Source organism: Podarcis pityusensis (assembly GCF_964106645.2).
Source record: "Podarcis pityusensis genome assembly, chromosome: 15".
Lineage (NCBI taxonomy): Eukaryota > Metazoa > Chordata > Lepidosauria > Squamata > Lacertidae > Podarcis > Podarcis pityusensis.
In genome coordinates this window covers 21,174,614-21,199,625 of record NC_138040.1, presented here as the reverse complement: position 1 = coordinate 21,199,625, position 25,012 = coordinate 21,174,614, and the positions used below count along the sequence as shown (strand labels likewise).

Here is a 25,012-nt window from a genome sequence, read left to right as displayed (position 1 = left end):
AAAAGGCAAGTAAGAGACAACACAATAGACGTTCCTAAAATTATGCATGGCATGTAGAAAGTGGACAGAGAAAAGGTTATCTCCCTCTCTCATGACACTAGAACTCATGAACATCCAACAAAACTGAATGTTGAAAGATTCAGGGCAGATAAATGAAAGCGCATTTTCATGTAGTGCACAGTTAAACTATAGAACTTGCTCCCATGGGAGGCAGTGATGATCACCAACTTGGATGGCTTTAAAATAGAATTCAACAAATTCTTGAACAATAAAGCTATCGTTGGCTACTAGCTATGATGGCTATGCTCTGCCTACAGTTGGAGGCAGCGATAATAATTCTAAAGATGCTTCTAAAGACCAGTTGGGATGTGGGTGGCACTGTGGGTTAAACCGATCGAAGGTCGGAGGTTCGAATCCCCACGACGGGGTGAGCTTCCGTTGCTCAGTCTCTGCTCCTGCCAGCCTAGCAGTTCAAAAGCACATCAAAGTGCAAGTACATAAATAGGTACCGCTCCGGCGGGAAGGTAAACGGCGTTTCCATGCACTGCTCTGGTTCGCCAGAAGCGGCTTAGTCATGCTGGCCACATGACCCGGAAGCTGTACGCCAGCTCCCTCAGCAATAAAGTGAGATGAGCGCTGCAACCCCAGAGTTGGCCACGACTGGACCTACTGGTCAGGGGTCCCTTTACCTTTACCTTTAAAGACCTGTTGCTGGAAACCACAGGAGAGAACTGTTCTTGTGCTCAAATCCTGCTTGCTGGTTTCCCACAGGCATCTGATTGGTCTCTGTGAGAACAAGATGCTGGACTAGATGGGTCATTGGCTCTGCACAGGGACCTTTCTCCCCGCCCTCCAGTCACTGAGGATATCATGTCCCTCCTGTAATGATGAAATGCCATACTTGGGATGGTTAACCTAAGTATAGGATGTACCTAAGTATAGGAAGGCTTTCTCTCTTAGATGGTTTAGTGTTCTCCCCTCTAATTTATTAAATAGCAGATATAACAAAATCCCCAAAATAACAAATGCTGCGCCTTTAACAATTCTGAGTTGGACTATATATTGCATGTCCTTTTCTATTTTATTTTTATCAAAGGGCTAGGAAAGATCTAATATATCCTATTGTACAATCCCTCCCAGGTTAGTCCCCTGTGTTTCTTCTGGTTTTGTTTTAGAACCCCAACAAGTTAATCACACAGCAAGTGGCAAAGTTTTTGAATATAGCAGTCACCACAAGGACTTCTAATGACCACCTGATATATCCATTCAAATATATCTACTAATTTAATTTTGTGTTTTTAGCTGTAGTGTGTATATTTTTTTAATGTCACCATTCATAATTGTAAACCGATTTAAAATGTTCTAATGGTATGCTGACTGCTAATAAAGAAAGTAAATAAAATACATAAAATTCATTCATTCTATTAGGGAAAATTGCTTGCAAAAATGTGCATAACTGCCAAAATGGTATACAGAAATATGTATATTTAGTTTTAGAAAATTAAACACACAGTGAAATTCTGAAGAATTTTCAGTAGGACTTTAAAAAAAAAACTGATGCAGGAATGTGGGGAAATGAAGGCCCAATCCAATAGAAAACAACATAAAAGCCCATTTACAACTGTAGAAACCATTAAAAACCACCTAAGACATTTAAAAGCATCTAGACCATCTAAAAAACACTTAAAAGCAATCACATGCTCTCACAGCTGTCAATTTCAAGGTTGTCATTGCCAGTATCTGGGTAAACAGGAATGCATTTAAATTTCTACTGAAACTCAGTAATTGAGAGCCAGTGGGGTGCAATGGTTAGAGTGTCGGACTAGGGCCTGAGGCTCCAGGGATCAGATCTCCATTTAGCCATGAAGCTCATTGGGTGAGCTTGGACCACTCACTGCCTATCAGCCTAACCTACTTCGCAGGGTAGTTGTGGGGATTAAATGAGGAGGGGAAGAACCATACACACCACCTTTAGCTCCTTCTGAGAAAAAGGTGGAGTGTAAATGCACCAAATAAATAAACAGTGCCCTTGGCTTTGCCCTCTACTGCTGTGTGGCCCTTGAATGGTTCCCCATAAGGAAATGAGACCCTCAGGCTAAAAGAATGATTTCCTACTCCTACTTTACTTCCTGCTGGTTGGTTTCTCAGATGCGTCTGGTCTGCTACTGAGGGGGTGGGAAGGATGCTGGCCTTTGTAGACCTTTGGTCAGATCCAGCAGGGCTCTTCTTAGGTTCTTGAAAAAGCTTCATCGGTTCATGTGCTTTTTGCTTCTCCAGGACTCGAGTCTTGAAATAGTTTCCACCCACCTCTGATCTGCAGCCTCTGCCAGCCGCTCGTCATACTTAATTGCTTTACTAACTTTATTGCCATTGGGATCTCTCCCGCCACATGGGAGAATCACCATGGAGACCCCCGATGCGACTCGTGTCCCTGGCACACCTCTGTGCCCCAGCATTAATCCCCTCTCAATGTGCCACCAAGTCAGCCCTAGCTTGGAGGAACGAACAAATAAATATGAAAACTGCTCCCAGAGGAGCCAAATATTCGCCAGACAAGCAGAAAGAAAGACACAATAATATACCATGTAAGCCACCAGATTTTATTAGCTCTGCTTCCCTTTTCTCCCCTTTGTAAAGTATCGCTGCATTGTTATATTAATCTTTACTCCAAAGCAAATTAAAGCGGGGACAGTTGTCAGGGCATTATTAAGAACAGCTGTTTAATTATGCCTGCTTTTTGCATCAGTTTGTGGAGGGGGTGAGAGGAAATGGAGCACCCTTTGCTCATTGACGTTTGCTCTTCTTCCCTGCTCTCACTTTCCACACCCTCCTCCCCCAGCCATGTGCCGCTGAGTACAAGAGGATAAATGTATCGTTACACACCACCCTGATCTCTGAGTAGTGAGAGAATTCAAGAGTTCCAGCACTTACCCAGGGTTTGGTTTCCTTGGAATGAACGTCAGCAGAGACGGCGCTCTCTTTAGGTTACTGTATATGGCTTTATTTTGGACGCAGGTGGCGCTGTGGGTTAAACCACAGAGCCTAGGACTTGCCTATCAAAAGGTCAGCGGTTCGAATCCCCACGACGGGGTAAGCTCCCGTTGCTCGGTCCCTGCTCCTGCCAAGCAAGCAGTTCAAAAGCACGTCAAAGTGCAAGTAGATAAATAGGTACTGCTCCGGCGGGAAGGTAAATGGCGTTTCCGTGTGCTGCTCTGGTTCGCCAGAAGCGCCTTAGTCATGCTGGCCACATGACCTGGAAGCTCTACGCCGCCTCCCTTGGCCAATAAAGCGAGATGAGCACCACAACCCCAGAGTCAGGGGTCCCTTTACCTTTTTATATGGCTTTATTTACCCATATAGACAACCCGAGCATAAGATGGAGAGGCTCACCGCATAAACAGTCCAACAGGTCTCGCTTCTCCATTAGTCACAGCTTTGGATCCAGCCCAGAACAAGCATGTCACAGTGTCTCCAGCTTCCAGCCTGCTGCCAGCTCAGCTCTCAAATACCATTCTGCCTAGCAACTAGGTGAGGGGTGAGGGAAAGGACCGCTGTTAGTCTGGAGGGCACCATTACTTAGCTGTAGCACATTCTTTGGGGATGCTGATGAAGACTTGTACTGTAAGTGGCTATTTATGATCATTGTCTTACACAGAAACTTGTCTGATTGCTTTAGCAACTCTTTCTGTTAGATTCTAACCCTCGCTGAGTACATGACCCCAAGAATTAGGGCTCAGGCCACCATCCATGCCAGAGGTGCTCCAAATTACAACCATCCTCCACTTTTTCTTTTAGTCCTGGGGTGGGGGGAGCCACTGAGGAACGTCTAATGTTGTCCACACAATGACAACCATCCCCTGTCCCTGACTGGCTGTATTGAAACCTTCAAATCGATCCCCAAATAACTCTGAATTGCGGAGAGTAAGTTGCTACACTCTGTTTAAGCTTCTGTCTGGGGACCTCAAAGCAATTTCCACAAGTGTTAGTTAACCAAGGCTGCTTCCTGGGTTTGGTGCCATCAGATTCAATTTACACAGGTAATCCCAGGTGAAGAGAGATTTGCTCAGCCTCATGACAAAATTTAAGGCACTGACAAATCCAGCTAGAATTTTCCTTGGAGGAGGCTGAAATCAGAGACTCCCTCAAAACTATTTGGAATTGGATTCCCCTCTCCTCATGGGGCTGCAGGAATCCTGAATATCTGTATTCCATGCTGTAACATTACATTGCAGGTTTCAACGATCTGTGGTTTTATGACCTGTTATTTATTTATTTATTTATTTATTTATTTATTTATGCTGCTTTTTTATTAAAGAATAATTGTTTGGTATTGTTTTAAACTATCATGCACTGCCTCGTGGGCTTTAGGGGTAGAAAGGCAGAAAATATATCTACAGTATATCTATTTAATGTCTAAAATAAATTTATTTTATTAAGCAAAATGTATATACACCACTTGATTGCAACAAAACATCAAAGCAGTATACAAGCTATATTAAAGTTAATAAATGAAGCTACAAACAAATAATTAAAAACAATTGAAATCAGCAGTAAACTAAAAAGAGATGGAAACATGTCAATGTCTACACACTTGAACAGGCTTGCCTAAAAAAAATGATTTAACAAGGCACCAAAAGGATACAGCGAAGTCGCCTGCTTGATGTCAATAGGCAGGGAGTTTGTGCTGCCACACTAAAAGAATGATATCTTACAAGTGTGAAATGAGTAACGAGTGGTACCTGTAATAGTGCCAGTTCTGCAGATCAAAGTGGTTCAGTGAGCACATATGAGGGAAAGGTGATCCCACAAGTAAACTGTTCCCAAGCTGTTAAGTGTTGTATATCAATAGTAACACATTGAAAATGGCCCACTAACAAATCATCAAAGCATGCAGATCTATGGGGAGAGGTGTTGTAAGTTGACAGGGTCTCACTCACCCACCAGCACTACCTGGGGATGGCAGGGCTCAAACCTGAGACCTTCTGCATACAAAGCAGGTGCTCTACCTCTGAGCAACAGCCCTTTCTCTTTCAATGCTCAAACACTGCTTTATACCTGGCAATATTAGCAGTGATCATCATCACAGCAGCAGGATGAAACCACCCACATGCTTCCTGCCTTTCTACTCTCTCTCAGATGGTACATTTAGCTGTACAAGGGTGGGGAGACAAGAGAAGCGAAAGAGTTTCAAAAGTTCAGGGAGAACCCCGGGATTTTGTTTCTTGAAAGACAGTTGGACCCCTGCAGCAAAGCGGATGGGGAAGTTGTCTGAGAACAAAAGCATCACAGTGCAGAGTACACAGCCAGCCTGGAGGAAGAGAGAGAAAGCAAGAGCGTATCATCGCCATCAGCAACCCCTCCCCCTTCCATACCCTGTGCAATATCACTGGAGGGGAGGCATCTGCCAGCTGACATACTTTAGCTTCCTCCTTCCCCTTTTTTGCATGCCTTTGAACTTCTGGAGGGATGGTGGGTAGATTTACACACTGCCTGGGTCTGGTATCAAGCTTGCCTTTTGCTTCGCCTCCCAAGCAGGGGTGGGAAACATCAGGCCCTGGAGTTTTGAATGTGGCCCTCCAGACCTTTCCATCTGGCCCGTGGGATTCTGCTCAGTCCACATACCATCCCTCAGACCTGTTAGAATTCCTGCTCCATGATTGCAGTCATGGGATTTTTGTCTATCACATGATGGTGCTTGTTTTGACTCCTCAAAGTGGGAAGTGATGAAGACAGGATGTTTGTGTTACAGTGTTCCGTGAAGTAGGACTATTGTCCTTTGTTCTTGCTCTTTGCTGTCTGATGCTATCAGTGGCGTAGCGTGGGTTGTCAGCACCCGGGGCAAGGCAAGTAATTTGCGCCCCCTAACCCGTGGATTTTAGTAGGGGCAGAGAGCTGCGAGTGCAAGCGCGCCCCCCCCAGATGTTGCACCCGGTGCCGCCGGCCCCCTCTGCACCCCCCACGCTATGCCACTGGATGCTATAGAGAGAGGGAGCCATATTGCAGTGCTCCGTGTGTGTTTATATGTAAATACAGTAGATTAGCCAAAATGCTGAGTTGCTGAGGTCTGTTACGCAAACTGTGAACACTCTGCGGATCCCTAAGTGTGCCGGTGTCTGTTGGCATCAGTCACTGTGATGTTTGGGCTGAAGAAAGTTTTTGAAGCTCCCGAATGAATGACCAGAAGGGAGAGAACATGCCAGTCGGGCATGTGTCTCTACCAGGGTCCTACTCGAGTGTAGGATGAGCTCCTGACAAGACCACCCCTCACTGGCCCTGATCTGCTTTCTCTTCAAGTGCTTTTCCCTGGCCAGAATGAATCTTGTTTGTTTGAAAAGATGGAGGTGAGTGGGTATCTCTCTATTCATCCATCCATCTATGAAAGACTCTGATTTTTGCATGGCTGGAATTGTAAAAAGGAAGCATGCATCATACCATCCAGCTTTTCCATAGCCAAAACTGGGACAGGTGTATTTCAGGACGCACTGTTGGGTTAGTCTAGGGCCGGATTTAGTTGAAGAGAGGCCCTAGGCTACTCCACTTATGAGGTCCATCCCCATCCCACACCCTCACAACTAGAAGAAAATGGAAGAGTGTTATAAACAAAATTGAGTGAAGCCAAGGATGATGACGGGTATTTAAAATTCTACAATTCATAATTTCTCCTCTAAAGCACATAAGATATTATTGTTAAATACCATGGTGATTTTTAAAAATGCATAAAATTAACACTGAAAAACTTTTGCAATAACTAACCATGTAAACCTTTTGTGCTCTGGGCGGGCCTGGAGAGAGAAAGAACAGTTGAAAGTCCATGCGCTTACTTGCCATTAGAAGTTCATCTACCAGCGCTTATACGATTGGTTAGAACGTGCCTTGTAACATAAAATGTGTTAAACCCAATACATAACACTCCTCCCCCCAACTTCCTAACAAAAGGAACTAACATAGTCATCAAGGTGTGCCGGCCTTTTCCGCTCCCGCTGGGACCGTCGCGGTTCCTGTGCCCAAGTGGGTGACCCAGGAGGTTCCTGTGGTACCCGCGATCTGAGTGGGGAGGTCAGCAAGGCCGGCTCCGAAGGGGTCACTGCCGATGGAGCCACTGAGGATTCCGGCCTGAAGTTGCCCTGCTGGGGTAACTCAGTCACCGGCAACCCATCTGGTTCCCACTCTGGCCTGGGCACAGAATCTCCCAAAGTACCCATTTCTCTGTCCTCTGGTTCCACTTGAATTCCATGTTCGGAGGTGCCCTGGCTCTGATCTGGTCGAGGTGTCTCTTCCAAACCAGTCCCCCCTCCAACCCTACCTCGTAGGAAACCATACCTGTACACCAGCCAATGATACTAAGGACCCAACCCTGTTCGGGCCCATAGTTTCGGACGTACACAGTGTCCCCTGGGGAGAACCCTCTTGGAGCCCCCCGCACCACAGTGGATGCCCGTTGCTCAAGAGCCTGGTCGGGGTGCGTATGATCAAGGAGGGTAGTGAGAAGAAGAAGAAGAGGTGGAGGAGGAGGAGGAGGAGTTTGGATTTGATGTCCTGCTTTATCACTACCCGAAGGAGTCTCAAAGCGGCTAACATTCTCCTTTCCCTTCCTCCCCCACAACAAACACTCTGTGAGGTGAGTGGGGCTGAGAGACTTCAGAGAAGTGTGACTAGCCCAAGGTCACCCAGCAGCTGCATGTGGAGGAGTGGAGACGCGAACCCGGTTCACCAGATTACGAGTCTACCACTCTTAACCACTACACCACACTGGCCTCCTCCCCATAAGCAACTCTGCTGGGCTCCGGCTGGTCATTGCACTTGGGGTGATATGTTGGGCCAATATGAACTACGTTAGCCGGAGAGTCCAGTCTCCATACACTATGCGCCTAAGCGCATCTTTGGTATTACGGACCATGTGTTCAGCTTGGCCGTTAGTGGCCCGGTGAAAAGGAGTGGAACGAATGTGGTGGCTTCCATTCTTGGTTACAAATTCTTTGAATTTCACCGAAGTAAAAGCGATCCCATTATCACTCACCAGTGTGTCCAGCAAGCTTTGTGTCATTGCTAATTGCTTCCATCATTGTGATGTTGTCTTTTGCCAGCAGCTTGCAGTGGAGACTGCTGTCTCGCACACAACTGATGAACCTTTCGAGAAGTCGTTCCTCGATGTCAGCGAATTGGCAATACATCGCAATCGCCCGGAGAGCAGTGATGTATTCACTCACTGACTCTTGCGCTTGTTGCACTCTGTGTGCAAAGTCTTAGCGGCGGTGGTTCTTAGTTGGCTGAGGCGCAAGGTGTCTTGTCATAGCCAGTGTCAGCTCATCGAAAGTGCAATCCTCTATATCCCTGGGTGCCATCAGACCTTCCAGTAGAGTGATGGCAGAACTTCCCAGCACCGTCAGTAGCACATCCACCTTGTCTGCTGCCCTAGTGAAGCCTTGTAGTAGGACGTGGCTCCTTATTAGGCGGAGCCACTGCAGCCATTCTGCAGGATGGCTCATATCGAAGTCCGGTGGTGGCCAACTATGACTGGTGGCCATCCTCGGACCTGGAGCAGTCGCTTGTGTGATTGTGGGTGGTTGCGAAGATGCGGCAGGCACGGTCTCGTTTCCGGGACTATTTGCTAAGTGAGGTCGCGCTTACTGCGAGGCGGCAAGCGGTGGTGCTGCAGTGCCATTTTGGGCCTCTGGCAGCCAGTGGGAGCTCATCAATCCCATCCTCATTGCCAATGTTGAATGTTCGGAAAAAGTCAGAAGCCCAAGGCAGTATAAGTTCCTCAACTATGTTTATTCAACATTTGTCAGTGACAACAGCTCACTCATAGGAAAACAAGAACCAAACTGACTGGACAACACAGTAATAATGCTGAGCATGAACTGACCGTTGACAGTTGACAGTTGAAAGTCCATGCTCTTACTTGCCATTAGAATGTTCATCTACCAGCGCTTATACGATTGGTTAGAATGCGCCTTGTAACATAAAATGTGTTAAACCCAATACATAAAAAGGTAAAGGTAAAGGTACCCCTGCCCATACGGGCCAGTTGTGACCGACTCTGGGGTTGCGTGCCCATCTCGCTTAAGAGGCCGGGAGCCAGCGCTGTTCGAAGACACTTCCGGGTCACGTGGCCAGCGTGACGAAGCTGCTCTGGCGAGCCAGCACCAGCGCAGCGCACGGAAACGCCGTTCACCTTCCCGCTATAAAGCGGTACCTATTTATCTATTTGCACTTAGGGGTGCTTTCGAACTGCTAGGTGAGCAGGAGCTGGGACCGAACGACGGGAGCTCACCCCGCCGTGGGGATTCGAACCGCCGACCATACGATCGGCAAGTCCTAGGCACTGAGGTTTTACCCACAGCGCCACCCGCGTCCCTTAAAATACATAACAATACATAACATAACAATACATAACAGTTCCCAAACCTTCTCTGAGTTACTAACAACATCTGTATCTGCTATGACTGTTTTAGCAAACTCTTCAGGATACCTTTTGGGAAGTTTACCCTTTGTTGCCCTTTCAGATCATACACAAGTCTTCCATGCTATGCTTCTTCTCTTTAGGAAAATGGTGGGCAGGCCAGAGGCCTGCTGGGATTGACAAGGCATCTGACCCTCACGCTTGGCAGGGGGTTGGACTCGATGGCCCTTGTGGTCTCTTCCAACTCTATGATTCTATGTTTCTATGATTCTATGATTCTATGAATCTCATAGCTCTCCTGTAGCTGCCTCTGATTAGTAGTTATCATTTAACTCTCGGGGGACATAATTAGCATCACGTCATGTGGCCACCATGATCTTGCATGAAAAAAATAGGATGCCCCATTTTTTTTCTGGGGCACTTGGGAGGTAGGATGCATTGGCCCACTAATGAGTTGCCTTGTCTACTTTTGACTTTGAGCAAACCCACAGCTGGCTCTTGGACGGTTGCCAACAAGGGAATGTGGCCCTTGGGCTGGAAAATGTTCCCCATTACATTTAAACACACATTTAAAGTGCATGATGTTCCCTGAAGAATCCTGGGAACTGTAGTTTTTAAGGGTACTTCGAATCATAGCTCTATGAGAACTGCAGTTCTCAGGTTTTTTGGGTGGAAGCTGTGTGCTTTAAACGTGCCTTGGATGTGGTTTCAATTTATGTGGTGGATCTACCCAGGAAGGTCATTCCCTTGAAGTGTGATGATGTCTATTGCTTACCTGAATGGAGAGAGAGAGAGAGAGAGAGAGAGAACAAACAGGTGTGTGGCTGTGTGTAGAAACCTCTGGTTTTTGCATGGGTGGAATATAGCCTACTACACATTCATTGTCCCATCAGCTTTTGCTTTGGACCCACCCACCAATTGCACTTGGCCCCCAGAAGGTTACCTGTGAAAGAATTTGGCCCCAAGTTTAAAAATGTTCCCCACATCCGCTCTACATACTATAGGCCACATTTCAGTGAACACATCTTTCTGGCCTAACCGTCAGATCCCCTATCAGAAATGTTGAATGTCATGTCCAATCATTTATCAGCCGGCAACATGTTTCCCTCCAGAGTCCTTGAATTGCTCTTTAGTATTGCTTGCTGATTATATTATGATGTGCTATTTACCTCGGTCAGAAAAGCGAGACCTTTTACGTCGCTTCCCTTGTCAGAAATGTATCAAATAAATCGCTGTATTTGGAATGCGGCTCGGTAGAGTTCACTGCCCAGGTAAACGATTTGCTGTAGCTCAGTGCATAATGTGGACATAGCAGAAGGTTAAATGTGCCAATGTGCTGGTCTGAGGAGGGAATTGCTGCAAGGATGCAATGGAAGGGGGATGTTAATGGGGTGGCAATAAATATAAACAGGAAGCGCAGGAAGCATGGATGTCATTTGGGCAAGTTGAAGGAGAAAGGGAGATTTTTTTTGGCTTCCACTTTCATTACTATGGAAACAGAAAATGTAAAGAAACCTCATTTTCAACTGCCACTCAAAATGTCATCTTAAGTGGCAATGTAGCCAATATTTGCAATTACCTGGTTTGGAGTATGAAACTGTTTATAAGGCACCATGTGAGCATAAGAACCTCCTATTGGATCAGGCTAATGGTCCATTTAATCCAGCATCCTGTTTTCACAGCAGCCAACCAGATACCTGTAGGAATCCCAGAGGTGAGATATGAGAACAACAGTAATTCTCCCCTCCTGTGGTTTCTAGCAGCTGGTATTTAGAGATGACGTCTCTGGCAGTTAAAGCAAAGCATAGCTGCTGTGTCTAGTAGCCATTGACAGCCTTGTCCCCCACAAATTTGTTTCATCTTTTTTTAAAGCCATCCAAAGCAACATACATGACTGCCTCCTGTAGAAGCGAGTTCTGTAGTGACCTGGGCTTGGCATTCTGGGACATGAATTAAAGTTCCTTCTGTTGTTTGACCATGTCACAGATACAATTCACCGGTCCCATGGGACACTGCAAGTTGGACAAGTACTTTTTTTCTTAATTTATTTCCTGTATTTGTCTCCTGCTTTTCACGCAGTTTTGATTCGCAGAGTGACTCACATCAATTTAAAAAGTGAGGGTGGTTGCCACCAGCCTTCTAAGCTAAAAAGACAGACATAGAAGGGAAAATGTGTAGAGAGGAAAGGCAGAGAAGGGCAGATCAGTTATTAGAGGCCACAAAAAGTGGATGGTTATAAATAGGAATGGCGGAGAAATTCAGTTCAGTTCTCATTTAAAGAGGAAACCTACGTAATTCAGACGTTACAAAAAAAATGTAAACTGAAATACAACCATCCGTTGAATTTTGCACTTCCGCAAATTTTGCAATGCATTTCTTCAGCGGTATATCTCCAGTAATGTGTACAAAAATGCATATACTGGGGTGGAGTGTGCATATAAAATGCATATATTAGTGAAGCCAGCATGCCCAAATGCATGATACAGTCATACCTCAGGTTACGAACACTGTGGGTTACACATTTTCGGGTCGTGGACTGCGGACTGCGCCGAACCCAGAAGTACTGGAACGGGTTACTTCCAGGTTTCGGTGCTCGCGCATGCACAGAAGCACAAAATTATGTCATGTGCATGCGCAGTAGCGCCTAATCGTGTCACGCACGTGTGCAGACATGGCGCTTCAGGCTGCAAACACTGCGGGTTGCGAACATGCCTCCCGCACAGATCACATTCCCAACCCGAGGTATGACTGTATAAGGGGAAATGGCTTTGCAAAAATGTGTCTAGAATGGTGTGTCTAATAGGGCAAATTGTTGATAATTTTTCATGAGTACTTCTTTTGTGGAGGAGAAACTTCTCAAACAAATATGAAGATATGGAGGGATGAACTTACATCTGGGAAAATGGGAAATGGAGAAGCCAACAGATCAGACCATTCTGGACTTTAAGCAGCCATTTTTATACAGTTCAGACCAGGCTAATCTTCCCTTGCTGGTGTTCTTGCTTGAATAGCAATTTATGGTTCTTGTGGTTTCAGCCAATAGCTGGATCATGAGTGACCTTTCTCTTGGCTTTTGCAGTCCTGGAGCTACAGGCAGCTGGAGCTGAGTGTTCCTTCAGGCAGGGATGCAAGCCTCCTACAGCTGCTCCTTCTCCAGTCAGTGACTGGGACCAGGGTGGTCTCCTTCTTGCCTTTTGATCATCCTAAGAGACAGGGTATACTAGGGCTGCCATACATCCAGCTTTTCCCAAACACATCTGGGAATTGGCTGCAAAATGGCGTCCGGGTGGATTTTTGATGAATCAGCAAAATGTGAAAGCCTGGACGTATGGCAAGCAGGGCAATTTATTTTATTCTGAATGCTTTTAAAATTCAAGAAAAGCCCAAAAATGTCAAGCTCAACAACCTTGACAAAAGGAAGGAAGGAAGGAAGGAAGGAAGGAAGGAAGGAAGGGGCAAAAACTTTATCCAGATTTTCACTTTCGGAATATGGCAACTCTAGGTATACAGCCTCCCAGTGGCTCTAATTTCCTTGGCTGATGGCAGAAGCTATAGTGTACTTTCTTTACAGTTCCAGAGCTATGTACAACCTTTGGTAACATCATGACCCAAAACCCAGGCCTAGGGACCAATTGTGGCCCTCCAGGCCTCTCTCTCTCTCTGGCCCTCATAACTCTTCTCAGGCCTCCCCCCATCACCAGCTTCATATCCCAAGTGTTTTTGCCTCCTTGACGTTTGATCCTGCCTCTTCTTTGCCTGGAGGGGGGATACAGGGTGTGTGTGTGTGTAAAAATTAGCTTACTGTACAAAGGTTTAAAAGGGTCTCTTACAAGGAATGGTTGAGGGCATTGGGTATGTTTAGCATGGTAAAGAAGTGACTGAGAGGACAGTCAACTTCAAATATCTAAAGGGCTGTCACGTGGAGGATGGAGCCAGCTTGCTTTTTCCTGCACCAGAGGCTAGGACCCAAACCCATGGATTCAAATTACAAGGAAGGAGATTCTGACTAAACATCAGGGAGAACTTTCTGACAGTAAGAGCTGTTTGACAGTGGAACAGAATCCCATGAGAGGTGATGGACTTTCTTTCCTTGGAGGTTTTTAAGCAGAGGTTGGATGGCCATCTGTCATGTATGATCTAGTTGAAATTCCTATATTGCAACGGGTTGCACTAGATAACCCTCGCTTCCAACTCTACAATTCTATGATTTGAAAGAGAAGATTCCCTGACTTCCGGCTCTTCCATGTTTAACTCTTGACTAGACAGACCAAAGACAAGCCAGCATAGGAACACTTTGCAGCCCCTCTTGAAAGCAGTTGAAGAGCTGCAACTTCCTATTTCACAGCCTCGGGGACACCACCACGATGGCCCTGCTGCTCCCCCTAGCTACCATAAATTTCACCTCTCTTACCGACAAAATGCAAAACAGCATTTGAGCTGACGAACCCCAGTTGTTTATGACGACTGATACAGGGAGACACAGTTTGATGTTATAATAATGCCTGAAATCATGAACCTCACCTCTGCTCACTGAGCAGTGAGGTAGCCTGATGGCCTGTGTGCTTATATAACACTAAAAACAGCTGACAGACTCTACGAAAACAGCAGAAATGGACAGGTTCCTTGTCCATTTTAGGAGCATTAATCTGGGTAATGGCGTTCTCCAAGTGGGATCCAACAATATTCGCCTTCTTCCTGATTTGGAAATTAGCTGTTTCTTGTCTTTCTTCTCCTGACAAAAGAGAAGGAGGGAGATTATGAGTTCCAAGCTAGAAAAAAAGTGTGTTGTTTGCAGCAAAATGAGCTTTTATTTTCATTTGTTTTAGATGCTTTCCTTTAATTAATTAAAGGTCAGTGTGCAATGGGAGGGGGGAGCACCTTGGGAGGGTGTTGCCTGGCTCACAGCCAGGTAGCCTTGACGTATGCAGGCTTTGTTTCTGACAAACTGGCGCCTCCACCTCGAGGCTGTGGCTTCTGTGTGTACATTTAAAAGGGGGGATGGGGGATGTGATAGCATAGCTTCTGTAGTCTAGGCTCTGGTATCTTTTGGGTTAGATTACCACAATGCAATATCCAAGGGGCTGCCCTTGATGGCAGTTTTGGAACTGCTGCTGGTTGAGAATTCAGAAGCCGGGTTGTTGACCAACGCAAGATAGTCTGAACATAAAACACCACTTCTGGCATGACTGCACTGGCTTCCATGGAATTTCTGGGCTCAGCTCAAAGTGCTGCTTTTAACCTATAAAGCCTTATGTAGCTCAGGAGCCCACATGAGCCAACACAGACCCAGCATTCATCATGCAAGGCCTTCTCCTTGTGCCCGCTCCAAGGTAGGTGCAGAGGGTGTTGACATGTGAATGGACCTTCTCAGTGGTGGCTTCCTGCTTATGGAACACTCTCCCCAGGGAGGCAAGGCTGGCACCATCATTGCCTATCTTTAGCCACCAAACAGAAATGTTTCTCTTCTTCCAGGCCTTCAGCCTTTTATCATCTATGGCTTCCTTCGGTAAGTGGGATGGTCTATTCCTGCCTTTTTATAATATGAATGTGTTTTTAGCTTTTACTCCATTGTAGTTTTTTGCATTGGTTTTAATGTACAGTGGTACCTCAGGTTAAGTACTTAATTCATTCCGGAGGTCCGTTCTTAACCTGAAACTGTTCTTAACCTGAAGCACCACTTTAGCTAATGGGGCCTCCCGCTGCTGCCGCACTGCCGGAGCACTATTTCTGTTCTCATCCTGAAGCAAAGTTCTTAACCCAAAGTACTATTTCTGGGTTAGCGGAGTCTGTAACCTGAAGCGTATGTAACCTGAAGCGTATGTAACCAGAGGTACCACTGTATGTCCTTTTTTTTCTTTTCGTTTTTGGTAGGTTGCTTTTGTGGGAATTAAACTCTAGTTCCCATTTAGCAGAGCTTTGCGGAAGACAGCCCTGGGTCGTTTGACCTGTTAATTAGTTCTCCTTTTCCCTCCTATAAAAACTATGCAATACACTCTCTTTCAAAGTTTAAAGGACAAATAACTTTTACTAAGTGTCCTTGCAGTTGCAGATTAAATATACAATGCAGGTGGATGTTTCTTAAATTGTTAAAACACCTTACATATATTAAACTGTTACAGACTAACTAACTCTGAGGCAAACAGCAGCACAACATAAAATACCTGCTGCTCTGTTAAGACTGTTCAGCTAACTGCCATAACTGTACCAACTGCAAATAACTACCTCAGTCATAGGAAATCACAGTTTGACAGCTCTTGAAATTAACCTTTTACATGTGCATTTGGGGATTGGGGGAAATTTGTGGAATATTTGAAAAATTCTTGTATCCAAATAAGTTCTTTAGCAGGGTTAACATAAAACCAGCAGTTAAACATATTACGAAAAGAAACAAAAGAATAGCTTAAAGGTGGATTCATGTATAAAATGCAGTTTTAAAAAATGAAAATGAAAGCACAAGGGGTGGGATATGTTTATGGGAAATTTATGCAATTTGTGTGTTTGTGATTTGTATATCAGTAAATTTTTGAAAAACTGAAAAATAAAATTTATTTTTTTAAAAAAATATGCATTTTGGATGCTAACATCCCACAGCCTGGAGTTGCTAAATAACAACAACAACAATGCAAATCGTAGAGTCCACATAGAAAGCACAGTGTGCTCAAGGGGGGGGGGTTGTTTTCTCATAAATACCCCCTCTCTCTCTGCTGCCTGGATGGGGTGCACCCCCTCAGTGTCTCCAAGGTGTTTTGGTGAGTTTAAACCAGCCAAAACAAACTGTGCATCCAAGAAAAGGGTGTAGCTAGGAAGGACTAATTTGCTCCAGAGGCTAGTCTGTTAGGGCAAATGAGGCACAGCCCTCCAACCTCAGTCTGCCTGCTCTTTACAACGGGCACCGTTTTCCAACTGCAGTTTCCCAACTATCTCCTTATATATAGTAGATCATGCAAGCTATTGATCATGGGTACAAGGGGCACTAGAACTATTAAAGGTGGTTAAATGAGACTTGGCCATCAGGGAATTGCAAAACAGTTTTTAATACTGTATTAAAGCTTTGCTATTAACCTTTTTGCTCCATCGTTATAGGCTGGAAATTCTAATGTGCAGAAGCAGGTGAGTCGAAGCAGGCAAAATGGTCTTGGGTTGCCTCTGTGCGCATAAACCTGTACCCAGGAAGAGCGGGTGCTGGTTTTCTTCACCAGTCAACTGGAAACTGTAACATAGCTCTGTGGCAGAGCAGATGCTTTCATACAAAAGGTTCCAGGTTTGATCTCCAGCATCTTTAGTTTGAAAGAGCCTAGACAGGTAGGCTAGGAAAAGGGCCTTTGACTGAGACCCTGGAGAGCCTCTGCAAGTCAGAGTAGGCAATATTAGTCTAAATGGATCATCTAAGGCAGCTTCCTATGTTCAAGTCTTACTGAAGACCAGTTAATATGGTCTCAAGAATCATGTGGTTGCAAGGCTTCATGGCTGCACGATTCTAGGTAGGGGTTCATACATTTGAGTATTGCTTCTAAAAAAATTCCCTGCACAGGCATAAACTATGTCAAGAAAGAGTGTTCAAATTACCCTTCTTCCTGATGCATTTTTCTATGTAAAATGAGGATTTAGAGAAGACTGGAGGACCTTCTCCCCTCACAGCTTATATAGGAAACTGCCCAGTGAATGTTTTTGCATTAGCCTTGATTTAGCAAGGTATGTACTGATATGAATTAACAGTTGTGATGGCAGATGGATTTTTTTCTAATTCATTTGTATTTGGTGAAACCTGTTCTAATGTAGGGATGAGTGCATGTGTCCATTTTGGCATTTCTATATAATAAAAATGTAAGAATGTCATCATGAAGCCCCTGTTGGAGGATATACATGGATTTGCATGAGGTTGAAGCTTGGATGGGAGCATCTGCTCCCATCCATACTTGGAGTCTGAACTCACCTACACTCATGTTTGGGCCCTGTTTGTGGGTTTCCCACAGGAATCTGGTTGGTCATGGTGAGAACAGGATACTAGGCTAGATGGGCCATTGGCCAGAACCAGCAGAGCTCTTCTTATGTTCTTACACAAGGGTATTTCAGCAGAAAAAATCATTGTGGAAATGGGTTTGGGGTGTGTGGAATCTATTTGCAATCTGATGACATCACAATGGATGCTTTTGGAATTTCAGAACGCATTAGCCATGTTCCCAAAGGGAGGCCTCATTGACAGGAAGGCGGACATGTAATCCAGAAGTGGTGGACCAAAAACAGATTTCTGCCACCTGCTCAAAGGTCAGAAGCACTGAGAATTATGGCCACTAATTAACTCCACCACACACTGAAACATTAATATAGGCCGCAGCCTGTTGAGTCTGACTCGTCAGCTCTGCCCCTATATGTTAATATTGAGAGGGGGAATTATAAAAATGTAATGAGAAAACGCTGAAATATGAAAGTCTTGTAATGATGAAATATAACAACCCATAATGAAGAAAAAGCAGCAGCATTTTTTTAAAAAAAAAATTCAATTCTTCTGAAAGATAGAAAGGGAGTTGGGGGTGGGAAGAAAGCATTGCCTGAAAATGAGTTTTACTTCCTGACTGTTCCAAACCTTCCGAAAAAGCAATTACTGTTGGACTGGCATTGCCTTTCTGCACATTAATTCCCCATTATGAGTAAAATTAATGGGTTTTGAAAACGCCTTGTCCTTCACATGAGCTATGCTCTTCATTACTGGGGCTAATAATCCACCTGAGATTGGAGGCCATTGTCCAGAGCCTCCCTAGCCTGCTTTACTACAAAATGTGGAAGGGAGCAGGACTTAGATCAAAGACCTTGTGTCTTCCTTCCTTTTTCCCCACCCCACCCAAGCGGGTGAGAAACAGAGTCTTCCTGTTGTTTAGTAATATTATTATTTGTTAACTATGGAACTCACCCCCACTGGAAGCAGAGATAGCTACCAACCTAGATTGCTTTGAAAGAGGATTAAACAAATTCATGGAGGACATACCCCACAAGTGTCCCATTTTAAGCAGGACATCCCAGATCACAGAAACCAATTCCGGCTTCTGTTTGGTTCCCATAATATCCCATTTCTTGGTCCAGTGCTCTGATGTGAGTCCAGAGCATCACTCACTCTGGTGCAAGTCAACAGGATCGTGCCAGAGCACTGATCCAAAAGGTGCTCTGGTGCAACCCTGCTGACAATCACCAGAACGTGTTCTCTTCCGGTGTCCTGGCAATAATTCGTAGGGTTGTGCAAGAGTGCCTTCCTTCCAGCCAGTCCTTCCTCCCTCCCACTCAGGGCTCCTGACACCTACACAGACATACAATTTTTCTCTTACCTTTGCAGGGGATGAATATAGTCCTGGGAAGTGGAAGAATGATGCCCATTCTTGCTCCCCGCCTCTTGACCACCTGCTCCAGCATCTGACTGCTGACCCCCTGACAATATGCTGAGCCAAACCTCACTTATTGCTTCCAACATAGCACTGTGTCCTACCAGACCTAAAAGGATGCCTGGCCCACTTCCAGTTAATCCAGTTCCCCTGAGGTTGACTCCTTGGTTGATACACCAGGAAAAGACAGTTCTCTCTCTCTTTTTTTAATGATATTTATTGAAAAAAAATTTAAATTACAGAGAAAAAATAAAGCAGAAAAGGAGAAAAAAGAAAAAAAAGAAAAAAAGAAAAAACAAACCACATCAAACAATACAAATTCAAAAAACAAAAATACGCCGCAGACAGGCAATAATAACTCCATCATTCTCAAATCCTCAACTTTCATTACCTTCTTTCTTTGACCTCCTCCTCCTCCCTTTTTTTGTATCCTAGTTAATAATTATCGCAGCAAATCCTTTCCATATTTCATAATATTCTGTCATTACCTTAATCTATTTTCATCTTATCTTATAGAAAACCTTAAAAACTTAAAACTTAAATCTTATTTTTACCGACTTCTCACAACCATAATATTCCTACCTAATTCTTTAAACATTTTTACTAGAGCCAAGTAATTTCATTCCAGCATTTTTATAACATTCATCAATTTTATAAAACAATCCTGGTAATAAAAAAAAGAGATAAAAATAATCAAGTCTTCCTCCAGCGTCCCTTCCTCCTGGTCCCGGGTTTTGTCAGTCCTTTTTATCCCATCGATCTAGCGCATTAACCTGGTAAGCTTATATCCGAGGCCCTTAAATCTCTTCCATGTCCCTTCCGCAGCTCTTCTTCATATTCTCCTTTCACTCGTGGGAACTCCAGCTTGCTGATGTTTTTGATCCTTTTCAGCAAATCAGCCCCTTTTCCATAGTCCAGACTCAACTCCATGTGGTATTTAAAAACATGTTTCAGAATCCCTCCAAAATTGAGAGCCCCCACAGCCCCCATTGCCAGACTCGGAAAGTCCAAACATCCCTGCGTAGGGGGGTCTATCCAACCCCCCATTTCCAAACCAATCCAAACTTTATATTTCCAAATCTGGCTTTTTCCAAGTTCATTTGTCAAGTCCAAAAGCTCATGCTCCTGCAAGGCAGCAGCTCCCGCCATCTCTGGCGCCCGAGATTCAGCAACATCCTCTTCTCTCATCTGCTCTGTCAGGACGCACTCCTGTTCTAATTCCTGGGTGGGCTCCACATAGTTTCCCACTGCCTGTTCAAAAATTCTGGCCGCATTAGTCATCAAATCCATCTTCTCATTTAACTGTTCCAGTAGGGCACTTGTTTTCCAGAGAGCACACAACAGAGCCTCTGAATACATTGTCCTACAAGGTCACAAGTCCATTCCCACGATTGTAATCTGTGACAGCTGCAAGCTCCCTGGAATTAGTTACAGTTTCACAGTCTCCCTCTAGGGGGAGAACTTCTATTTGTTCTTGCAACAAAGTATCCTTTTTGAGATATTTTGTCAATATTTGTTCCTTAAAATGCGAAAGGAAACAGTGGAATCACTATGTTTCTCTTCCTTTAACTATCTGTCAAAAACGTTTGTCTCTGGTCAATGAGCTTCAAACGTCAGTCCTGACACCCCGCTCCAGGATCAGGACGGATCAGGACTTTACTTTAAACTCACTTCTGCAGGTTTAAACAGTCCGAAAAAGATCCCCCTTCCTCTCCTGCTGTCGAAGGGGGGTTCCACAATTTTAAATGATGAAATCCAATCCTTTAGAGGCGATTTTCTGAGCTCTAGTTTACGTTGTCTTTGCTTTATTCTGTCTACAAATAAACGGAAGGCTGACTTCCTGTTTAGACCTTCCCGTTTCAGTACCAAATTGAAGTAAATTTTTAAGTCCAATTCCTTTCTGCACGCAAGTCCTTATTTAAAGTCTGATTGTTCAAATTTTAAGTACTCACGGGTGCTTATTTTAGAAGCCAAATTGTCCCAGGAAAAAGGCAGCGCTCTCCGGCAACGGCTATGCGGCTTCACTCCACGGAAATAGCAGTTGACTCACAGCACCGCGCCACTTCCCCCTCTTCACTTCGGAGCCCATTAGTGGGTTCCTTTGCGGGTTGGGGGGGCGCTAAGGGTGCCCGCCGAGTCCCATGGTCACAGGCTTCATCCGCCTGTGATTTTTAGCAGGGTCCCCGCTTCGCCGTAGCGGGAAAGACCCGTTTCACGCAGAGCTAGTCCCTCCAGTTCAGAGGGAGTCCGCCATTACCGATGGCGCCACCCCGGAAGTCGAAAAGACAGTTCTCTACTCTGAAGCACTGCCTCTGCTTTCTTCCCCTCAAAGGACCATCCCCAAATCAAAGGGATGAAGCAGTCTTGACAGTCTGTGTTAATTTGTTTCCGCTTTTTGTCATGGAGGGTTTTGCTTTATGGCTGCTTTCTGACCAACCTAAATCCTGATTGAAGCAGCGTCAGATTCTGAGTGCTTGGAGAAATGTTTCATCCCTAATTGCCTGCCAGTATCAAACTCTCACCCTGATCGTCAACAGGCAGTGGTTAATATCCTTTCATTAAACGTTCACTGTGTCTTAGCCACCAGCAGTTCTGGTACAAAGAAGACTCTTGTCCTTAGGAATCAGAGCAGTGAGGGGGTGTTTTGAGGAAGGCACCAAGTGATAACCATCCCCATCTAACTTAGAAGCACCCAGGGGATCTTTAAGACTGAGGGATATATAGGTACCCAGCCAACATGGCTGCTGTTTGTTCAGGGTTAACGGGATGTCTTTGTGAGACATGAGTACAGGATAGAAGTTGAACCAGGACTTCCATCTAGCATTAGTCAGCTGACTCCATGGGCCAATCCCTATCTACGAGGCCCAGAAAAGTCTTACTTTAAAAGCTTTCTCTTCAGCCCAAGCAATTTGACTCTGGTGTAAAGATACTATTTTCCTTTACCTTGGATGATGACTTGACATTTGACTTTATACCTGCCTCTGATCCTTGTTTGTTAGCCTGAACTGTGACACCAGCCTGGCCCACCTGGACTAACAGCCAACTGCGTTCTCTGCATCTTAAATGCACATGGCAGCATATACAACAAAGGATCAGGAACTGGAGGGTGGCCTGACATGCACTGCAAACTACCCGCATCACAAAACACCTCTCTTTTTCATCCTTGGAGGCTGGCAACAAAGGCAATATGCATCCAGGCAGTTTTAACAGCTGTCTGGTCTATCCAAATTGTTCCAACCAATAGGATTTTGCCTTCCATGGCTATCAGGTCAAAGGGTGTTGCTATCATGGAATGGTGAATTTCAGAGCTTTTTTAAAAACGAAAACAAATAAACAAATAAACCTCCTTGGTTCTCTGAAGCATTTTGCTGTGCTCTGAATTTGCACTTCAGACAAACAAAGGCCACTTTTACCCTGTACCTTCTAAGCACTATGCTACCACTTCCAGCTGTAATGAGTTCCCCCAAAGAATTCTGGGAGCTGCTAGGGGGGACTTCTTCTCTTTATTGCCAGAGTGGTTATAGTGCTGCCATACGTCTGCAATTTTCCGGACATAGATGGGATTCGGCCATTGGAAACAGTGTCTGGGCAGAAATCGCTGGAATGTCTGGGAAAATCCACCCGTATAGCAACCCACATTGGAAACATATATCTTGGAGAATTTCCTTAAAAATAGCTCAAAAACTTCTTTTTGTTGTTAAGATTTTTCACTTTTTGAAATATGGCAACCCTATTGAATAATCAGGGAATGCTGAGAATTGTAGTTCTGGGAGGTGGAATAGGGGTACTGTTACAACTCTCAGCACCCTTGACAAACTACAGCTCCCACAATTATTTGAAGGAAGCCATGACAGTTTAAAGTGACATCATAGCACTTCAAATGTCTGGCTTGCAAGATGAGCTGATGTGTGTGTGTCCTTTTCATTTCATTCTCCTCTCAGTGGCACAGCATCAGAGAAGATGAACAGTGACCAGATGCTTGGCACCTCTTCCTGCTCCTGCTCCCCACTGCCCCTCATCATGCCACGCCAGAAGAAGATATTTCACCATTAAGTGGAGAGTCAGAATGAACATCCAACTTCTGCTTCATTTGTGGGAACGATATTGTGCAGTCAGGAATGGACATCTGGCGGAGGAGTGTCAATCTCCCAGCCAGGGAAGCAAAAGGACTCAGCTAAACTATTTCCCCAAGAGATTCAAGCTTGGGGAAGCCTAATTGCCAATGCAGAGGTCTGATGGAAGACTGTCTGTTAGAAATGGCCTCTGTCAAGCTGATCTGCTCAGGAAGGGTGATTTTGACAAAGGCTTTAGTCTTCTTCGCTCTCTTCCCTCCTTGAATGTTATTTTTACTTTCCATGGGAAGCCCATGGACAAAGATGTGTATGTTTACTTATTCTATGGGCAGTGCCTAGTGCTTGAAATATCAGTATAATTAGTATCTGGGTTCTGATCTCAGCTCAGTCCTGAAGTTAAGAACATTAGAATATCCCTGCTGGATCAGGAGAATGGCCCATCTAGTCCAGCATCACCATGGCCAACCAGATCCCTCAGGGAAACTAGCAAGCAGGACATAAGCACAAGAGCATTGTCTCCTCCTGTGGTTTTCACCAACTGGCACTCAGAGACTTCCTATCTGGGCAGTGAAGATAGAATGTAGCCGCTGAGGCTAGTGGCCACTGCCAGCCTCACCCTTCATGAATTTGTCTAATCCTCTTTTAAAGCAGGACCTGAGTTCTACACTTCTCTTTCAACTTGTGATTCCCCGCAACTGGTATCCAGAGGCATATTGCCTCCAACAGTGGAATTAGAACATAGCTATCACGTTTAACAGCTCCAGATATTCACTGAGTGTGGGTGACCACCCTTTCTCGATTGCATCACTTTAGATGGGGGGGGGTCACATGCTTGAATGGTGTCTAGTGGTGAAGAAGAAAGACGAAGACTTTCTTGATCTGTATATTTTGTGTTTGAGGAAGCAAGATGCAGCTGGGGGAAAGGTGGGTTCTATGAAAAAGTGAATTATCAAATGGAAGTTTGGGAGATTTTCATCTGTACAAATAAGGCAAAATGTCAAGCTGTCACTGTGAAGTACAATATTCTATCAGTCAGTAAAATCACTGTGATGTGCATGTTAAGGATTATACAATTTTTAGAAAAGAAAAGAAAGAAGACCATCCAGGCAGCCCTGCAGGTCTTATCAGAATTGGGGTTTCAGGTTGAAAAAGTGAAACACATTAATCCATACAAGACCTAGGGCACATTTTGCACAAAGAGCTGATTCCCCATAGTTTTAAAAGTTGGTTTTTTAGTATAGGAGACTGTTTCACATGGAAGACTTTCCCCTGACTTTTCTTCCATTCAGAAATATATGAAAATATTGTCCATTCAAAACACAACAGAAATTAGGAAGAGTCATGCTGGATCAGGCCAATAGTCCAGCATCCTGCTCTCACAGTGGCCAAACAGGTACCTATGGGGAAACCCCATTCAGGACCCAAATGCAAGAGCCCTCTCCTCTCCTGTGGTTTCTATCAACTGGTAGCTTGACCGTGGAAGCAGAGCAAAGCTGTCAGTAGCCCTCCTCCATGAATTTCTCTAATCCTCTTTAAAAGCCACCCAGGTAGGTGGCCATCAGTGTCTTCTGTGAGAGCAAGTTCCATAGTTTACCGTAACTAAGATCTGTGCGTAGAAGTACTTTCTTTTGTCTGCACTGAATCTTCCAACATCCAGCTACATTTTATAAAGTTCTATCGTGTCACCTCTTACTCACCTCTGCTTTATACCAAAAAGTTCCAGACATTGCAGCCTTTCTTCACAGGGGAGTTTCTCCGACTCTTTGATCATTTTGCCTGCCCTTCTGTGAAGCTTTTGCTGGGATTTTTGCAGTGTTGCTGTTGGCATGATAATTACAAGCCAACAACAGCCTCTTACAACTTTGACAGCAACCCCCAGTTAGGGGAAAAAAATAGGTGATGGGGGGATTTAAATCTTGCCTTACCCATAAATTCATCAGATCACTGCTCCTCAGCCTCAGTGCTCCCAACTGTGATGTGGGGATAATGTCACAGACTTACATACCTTAGACGTATCTATGGAGACCTTTGTGATGCTCCCAGGTGTGTTGCTTCTTAGACAATGGGCTGTGACATTCAGGATTGACACAGGAAATTTACTTTATTTGGCTGCAACATTTACAGATCCTTGATAAGGCTTTTAATGCATGTCTGCAGTGGGGCTG

The 25,012-nt window shown here is 44.8% G+C and overlaps 2 long non-coding RNA genes across 3 annotated transcripts; one reads left to right on the top strand and one right to left on the bottom strand.

Annotated features, from left to right (window-relative positions):
- Positions 1–10,978: 10,978 nt before the first annotated feature.
- Positions 10,979–24,808, bottom strand: LOC308464381. 2 transcript variants are annotated; one of them, XR_013979973.1, is made up of 3 exons: positions 24,545–24,808; positions 13,925–14,135; positions 10,979–11,100 (listed from the first exon to the last, which is right to left on the bottom strand). It is a non-coding gene; the product is annotated as an uncharacterized lncRNA (long non-coding RNA). The 2 variants fall into 2 exon arrangements; XR_013979974.1 differs by lacking the exon at positions 10,979–11,100 and having other exon boundaries at positions 13,835–14,135.
- On the top strand, positions 17,096–23,219 carry LOC308464384. Its single transcript, XR_013979984.1, has 2 exons — positions 17,096–17,668; positions 22,716–23,219. It is a non-coding gene; the product is annotated as an uncharacterized lncRNA (long non-coding RNA).
- Positions 24,809–25,012: the final 204 nt, after the last annotated feature.